The 7,264-nt window shown below is 46.8% G+C and overlaps 1 pseudogene; it reads right to left on the bottom strand.

Moving 5' to 3' along the window:
- Positions 1-6,769: 6,769 nt before the first annotated feature.
- LOC112077965 (protein FAM83F-like) overlaps positions 6,770-7,264 on the bottom strand; it is a 7,847-nt pseudogene continuing 7,352 nt past the window's right edge.

Below are 7,264 nucleotides of genomic sequence, written 5' to 3'. Positions count from 1 at the left end.
AGCGCACATAGAGAAGAAATAATATACATTATACAGTCAGCACTCAACCCTATCTTTATCAAAATATGAAGTGCGGTGAGGTTATCTGATGATCCAGCGAGGAACCTGAAGATCAGTAACTAGTAGTTATTGCAGAAAACCGTCGTATTATCCACCTATCATTCACAAACCCAGGTAAAGTTAAGCGCAAAGATATGAAGCAGAACGAGGCATTGACATATACCAGAGAATAGCCTCAGGTAGCAACACATTACAGCCCAACACTGCCCAGCACCGCAGAACAGTAATCCACGAAGAGCGATCTAGTAAGCCTACCAAGACACTAGCGGATTAGAACCAGTCATCATCATGACCCTGTAGTGAACGGGACAAAACTAAGACAATAACCTGTGAGAGAGTTATCCGTTACACATGCATCAACCACACATACAAGGAGAACATCCATCTACACGTAGAGGTAGAGAGAGAGTACACTGTATAAAAGCAGAAATACTCTACCTCGTATGTAGAACAACCAGCTAATCATGTATCAAATGTATGTGAACACTGAGAAGAGTAACACACATATCGGACCGATAGGACCTGGCCCTGAGTATTGTCACCTAGCTAGAAACCTGAAGGAGTACCAGCACATCAAGGAAAACATCTGTAGGTGTCATGCCATATCAAGTTATCAATACATTTACAGCATCCGGGAATACATTCCATATAACAATACACGTATAACCCGAGGAGTAACCCAGACACGACAGAAGACCGCTGGCGCAGTTACCAATAAACACTAGGAACTCTGGTCGTTAAAAAGAGCCCTTACCTCATACCATGAAGACTCTTGCGCGCACACGAAAATGAATACAGTAAATCTCTGAAAAGAGAGACACATATCGACCAGGAATCACTGGAGTTATACACACCACAACACTAAGGTAAGAGTAATCTATCCAGATCTAGATACCTCTGGTGCGAGTTATCACCTATTTGTAAGTATACAGGCAAAACCTTATGAAGCAGAGACTAATAAAATAACAAAGAACCTGAAGAACTTAGAACCTGACTATTCCATCAGATATCTAGTGCCAGTACATTAACTAATACTAGACCCTGGAGTGACATTATACCAGAGAACCTAGGAGGTGCTTTAGCAGGAAATACAAGGACACCTTGGAGAAGGAATGCACAAGTATACAAACCACGTGGAAGAGATAACATAACAATACATCACGACCCTGATATCAACAATTGATTGCACGTAAATCCTAGTGCACAAAGCTGACATATTATGCCGAACTCTCGAGCTCCAATAATGTACAAAGATATAATCTTGCGGAGTAACAAATATACCATCACGAATAACTCTGAGCCAGATGAGTATGCATAAAGCAGAAATCTCTGATGTGACAACTTATACAAACCTGGGAGAACAATTTTAGATTATATAGTAGCAGCAAGAGCCACACCGCGAACAAATACAACAATACACCACTCTCTGGGTGGACTGGAATAACCTTTTAGATAACAAAGTATACTAGAAGCTGGAGTAAGTTATAACAACCACACTAACACCGTCAACACCTAGGGGAAGCTAACATACATCAACAGTATATCCTGTCAATTAAAAGTAGTAACATTTACTGCGTATACCAGTATATCTCTGGAGAGAAATATGCATATAACAGAGAACCCGAGTAGATACCACATAACTACATGACAACCCTGAAGAGTGATACACACAGAGAGGGACCTGGAGTACACACCAGAAACCTGGGAGTACATATACAGAAAAACCTGAATGCAAGGTGACCACAGCAATCATACCAAAGTAATCCCTGTGGAATTCAACACATCACCAGAAAAGCCTCCTTCAATAGCAGTAAAAACAGAATTCTGCGAACTAGTAAGCCCCACAAATAGGTAGCGAGACTCCGTTGAAATACATATAACTAAGCAAGGCAACCTTGGACTATTACATATGTACTAAGAACACCCTTGAATTCACCATAGCACTTAGTGATAGCCTACGAGATAATAACTACTTATCATATATCCTGGGAGTACATATACAGAACCTGAGTACATATACAGAACTATTGTCTCTACCATATCTTCTATTCATGTTATTTTTTTATCTTGTTCTTAATTGTTCAATTGATTATTAAATAAATGGCATACAAAGGCCATTGTGAACATGTCAGATTACTGGGTGTAGTTGCCGTTAAGCACAGATCTAGGATCAGCTCACTCTCTCCCAGTCCTATTCTCAACCATCAGAGTTAATGTTAAACTGACCTTAGATCAGTAGTCAGGACAAATCCACCAGTAGGGTGAGAGCAGTAATCCTGTTTCAGTCAGAAGGAAAGGGACACCTGCATGTTTCCAGTTGAACACACACACACACACACATACACACAGTCTGGTAAAGCTAACCTTTGGGGGACACACAATTCAGTCCCATTCAAAATCCATTTCCCTAACCCTACTCTTACCCTAACCTTAACCTGAACCCAAAAACCTAACCTTAACCCTAAACCTAACCCTAGCTCCTAACCCTAACCATTTCCTTAACCCTAACCCTAGCTCCTAACCCTAACACTAATTCTAACCTTAACCCTAAACCTCCTATAAATAACATTTAAACCTCGGGGGACGAACAAAATCCCCAATGGTCAACTTTATGTTTGTTTACTATTTTTAATATTCAAGAATAATTAAACACGGTCACACACACACACACACACACACACACACACACACACACACACACACACACACACACACACACACACACACACACGCACACACACACACTAAGAGGAAGTGAGAGATAGAGGAACCTGTGTGTTTCTGTGTGTGTGTGTGTGTGTTTGTTTCTGTGTGTCCAACACTGATCTCTACAGAGAAGTGACCCCTGCCGATGGTGTTGGGAACAACACACTAGACAAAAGGACCATCTCCTCATCTGACAAAACTAACAGTGGTACAACCCAAGCCTCCTTATTCCTTCTAATGGACATAACCTATTGTCTCATACCATTATGGTGGTGTCTTGTGCTGAGAAAACTTAACACAAACTGAGTCTGTAGCAATGGTATAGCCTGGATAGAGCCAAGTTATTATCTTATGATTATTAGAGGTCTACATTAATGAGTCATAGGCTAATAACTGCTATGGAAAAACATTCCTACATGTGTTTAAAGCCTCAGTTGTGTTTCTAATGCTCCAGGGTGAAGTTGCTCCTCTTTGCAGATCTAGGATCAGTTCCCCTCCCCCAATCCTAACCTTAACCATTAGTGGGGGGGAAATGTCAAACTGACCCCAGATCAGCGTTTATGGTCAGTTGGGCCAGTGTTGAGCGAACAGTGGTCTTTAGTCATCAACACCTCTGATCGCCTTCCTGTGTGCCTCTGTACTTCCGTTTTCAGTGTTGCGCCACACACCGGTCCTCCCTTGCATCAGTTCCCCTCACGCCTGTGGTTCCTCTCTGTGGTTAGAGCTGTAGCAAACACCCAGAGAGGAGGGAGGGATGGGATGGGAGTGTGTTTGAGAGAGAGAGGCTTATAACTGTGCAAACACACCCAGAGAGATGGGGAGAGGGTGGAGGGAAGAGAGAGAGCGCAGGAGGGAGAGAGAGATGGGTAGGGGATACGATGTATTTGTGAGGAAGTGACAATGCTTGGTCCCATCAGCAACACAGTGCTAAACTAGTCCACCAACCACACCACACGTCAGAGCGTCAGAACACGTGTTACAGCTATTGAATCTATTCTGCTCATTCAGGTCTACAGCCACTAGATGGCAGACCAGAATCATCACTGTCTACAGCGCCTTCACTGAAGACAAAGGCATGACCACAGAAACCTTAAACATCATCACATGACCACAGAAACCGTAAACATCAGCACACGTAACTACCACTGGCGAATCAGACCACAAATGTTACACGACTAGAAAACTCAGAAAAACATTTTTTTAATGTACTGAATAAACACACACTCAAATATCCATTCAAATCCATTCCACAATCCACTTATCATTGACGTACGTTGGTCACAGCATGAAACACACACCTAAAAGTCACATTAATTACATACAAGACTTCACAAGGCAACATGACATTATTCTTTACATGGTAAGTAAGTATCACAGACTTGGTGCTCAGTGACACAGGGCTTCTTCAACCTGGAATCCACCGTGATGAAACCGCCACGTCCACTTACACTATTACGACAACAAAGACGTTACTTCAAACACGGATGCTCTTTTCCTCAAAAGGAAAACAACAACTAATGTGCCTGGGGGCTGTTTCACCGATCGCCGATCTCAGCTTAGCGGCACAGGAAGGCTCTCTTTGTCCGTAGAATATCTCTGTACAGAGCAAGTAGAATTGACACATTATAGTAATTATTGCACCAGATCCCAAAGGTATTATGGAAGCCCACAGAGAACCAGTTGAGTGGGGTGGTTTGAATCCGGATTGACTCAGGTTTTGAATCAGGATAGACTACAACTGTTCTTTGTTGATGGCCTACGGCTCTGTACGCCTGAAAGAAAGAATGAAAGAGGGAGGGAGGAAAATAGTGCAATGGTTAAATGACTTGAGGTAAACAGAAATATATTGACTAACGACGAGAGAGGGAGAGGGAGAGGGAGAGGGAGAAGAGAGGGAGAGGGAGAGGGAGAAGGAGAGGGGGAGAAGGAGAGGGAGAAGGAGAGGGAGAAGGAGAGGGAGAAGGAGAGGGAGAAGGAGATGGAGAGGGAGAGGGAAGAAGGAGAGGGAGAAGGAGAGGAGAGGGAGAAGGGAGAAGGGAGAAGAGAGGGAGAAAGGAGAGGGGAGAAGGAAGAGGGAGAGGGAAGAGGAGAAGGAGAGGGAGAAGGAGAGGGAGAGGGAGAAGGAGAAGGAGAGGGAGAAAGGAGAGGGAGAAGGAGAGGGAGAGGGAGAAGGAGAAGGAGAAGGAGAGGAGAAGGAGAAGGAGAGGAGAAGGAGAGGGAGAAGGGAGAGAGAGGGAGAAGGAGAGGGAGAGAGAGGAGAGAGGAGAAGGGGAGAAAGGAGAGGGAGAGGGAGGGAGGGAGAAGGAGAGGGAGAGGAGAGAAGGAGAGGGAGGAAGGAGAAGGAGAAGGAGAAGAGAGAAAGGAAGAAGGAGAAGGAGAGGGAGAAGGAGAAGAGAAGGAAGAAGGAGAAGGAAGAAGGAGAGGAGAGGGAGAAGGAAGAGGGGAGAAGAGAAAGGAGAGGGAGAAGGAGAGGGAGAAGGAGAGGGAGAGGAGAGGGAGAAGGAGAGGGAGAGGAGAAGGAGAGGGAGAAGGAGAGGGAGAAGGAGAGGGGAGGGAGAGGAGAGGAGAAGGAGAGGGAGAAGGAGAGGGAGAGGGAGAAAGGAGAAGGGAGAAGGAAGGGGAGAAGGAGAGGGAGAGGGAGAGGGAGAGGGAGAAGGCGAGGGAGAGGGAGAGGAGAGGTGAGAGGAAGAAGGGAAGGAGAGGGAGAGGGAGAGGAAGAAGGGAGGGAAGGGAAGAGGGAGAGGAGAAGGAGAGGGAGAAGGAGAGGGAGAGGAGAGAGGGGGTGAGAGAAAGGAGAGGGAGGGAAGGAGAGGGGAGAGGAAAAGGGAGAAGGAGAGGGAGAGGAGAACGAAGGAGAGGAGAAGGAGAGAGGAGAAGGAGACAAATGAGGAGGAGAGGGAGAAGGAAGAGGAGAGGAGAGGGAGAAGGAGAAGGAAGAGGGAGAGGAGAGGGAGAAGGAGAGGGAGAGAGGGAGAAGAGAGAGAAGGAGAGGGAGAGAAGGGAGAGGGAGAAGAGAGGGAGAAGAGAAGAGGGAGAAGGAGAGGAGGGGAGAGGGAGAGGGGGAAGGAGAGGAGAAAGGGAGAAGGAGAGGGAGATAGGAGAGGGAGAGGGAGAAGGAGAGGGAGAGGGAGACGGGGAGAGGAGAGGGAGAGGAAGAAAGGAGAGGGGAGAAGAGAGAGGGAGAAGGAGAGGAGAAGGGAGGGAGAGGGAGAAGGAGAGGGAGAGGAGGAAAGGGGAGAGGAGAAGGAGAAGGAAGGGAGAAGAGAAAGAGGGAGAAGGAGAGGGAGAGGGAGGGAGAAACGAGGGAGAGGAAGAGAGGAGAGGGAGAAGGAGAGGGAAGAGGGAGAGGAGAGGGAGAGGAGAAGGAGAGGGAGAAGGGAAAGAGGGAGAGAGGAGAGGGAGGAGAGAGAGGGAGAGGAAGAGAGAAGGAGAGGGGAGAGGGAGAGAGAGGGAGGAGGGAGGAGAGAGGAGAGGAGAGGAGAAAGAGAGGGAAGGAAGAGGAGAGGGAGAGGGAGAAGGGAGAAGGGAGGGAGAGGAGAGGGAGAGGAGGGGGAGAGGAAGGAGTACGGAGGACAGACGAGAGTGGGGAGAGAGAGAGGGAGAGAGAGGATAGAGATGAGATTAAATACTAGCTTATGAGAAGAAAACAACTTACTGTCATCGTTGTGGTTGACAGTCTGTTGAGAAACACTCCTCAGGCTCTTTTTAAAACTTCTTACTCTTCATTGTTGTTTTCACCATGACTTCAAGGTTATTCATCTCCTCCATACTATTGGTTCCCAACGATGTGGGGGAGGAGATTTGGACTGGTTGCCGGGCTATCACCCCCGGTGTCCACGCTCTGATTGGCTGTCGATTTCCCTTGAAGAGTTTCTTAAAAGAGCGGAGATTTCTTCTCAAAATGCTGTTTGTTTTTTTCGCCCCGACCTTCCCCGCGTCGGGTGGTAGCGGGGTGAGTTGATCCAACCACTCGCTGTTACCTGCGTTAGTTCAGAGACCGCAGTTATAGGCCGTCTTTTCTATGCTGGTAGATTCCTGCAGGACCCGTCAGTCCAGGAACACTGTTCCCGTACACAGAGATATTGGGGTTGTGGTATTTATAGTCAGGCACCAGGAGATCACCTCAAGCGAGTTGCCTAGACTGACCTGGAATCTGGATGTGGCGACTCGTAACTGGGGTTTTACGGGCTCCACTTTGAGCCGCGTGGCGGCGGCCATGTTGGGAGTGGGCTGAGGTTGAACTCCTTGTAGAGGTACAGTTTTTTCGGAGACGGCGTGAGTCGCAGAAAAGTCGCGGCGGTCGAAGAAGTCGATCACCTGGCCAGCTCATGACCGTGATCATGTTGCGGTCCATCCGAGACGAACTCCATGTGAAGCTAGGAGGAAGAAGATCCACAAGAACGATGTTCTCAAGGTCTTAATAAAGACACAGTGAAACAACACAGCAGAGAAGCTAGAAGAGAAAGACAGATATGTAATGTCTTGGAAATAAACACAC

Source organism: Salvelinus sp. IW2-2015, unplaced genomic scaffold (assembly GCF_002910315.2).
Source record: "Salvelinus sp. IW2-2015 unplaced genomic scaffold, ASM291031v2 Un_scaffold5100, whole genome shotgun sequence".
Lineage (NCBI taxonomy): Eukaryota > Metazoa > Chordata > Actinopteri > Salmoniformes > Salmonidae > Salvelinus > Salvelinus sp. IW2-2015.
Note: the sequence above shows the minus strand (reverse complement) of the source record. Positions and strands in the feature narration are given on the sequence as shown.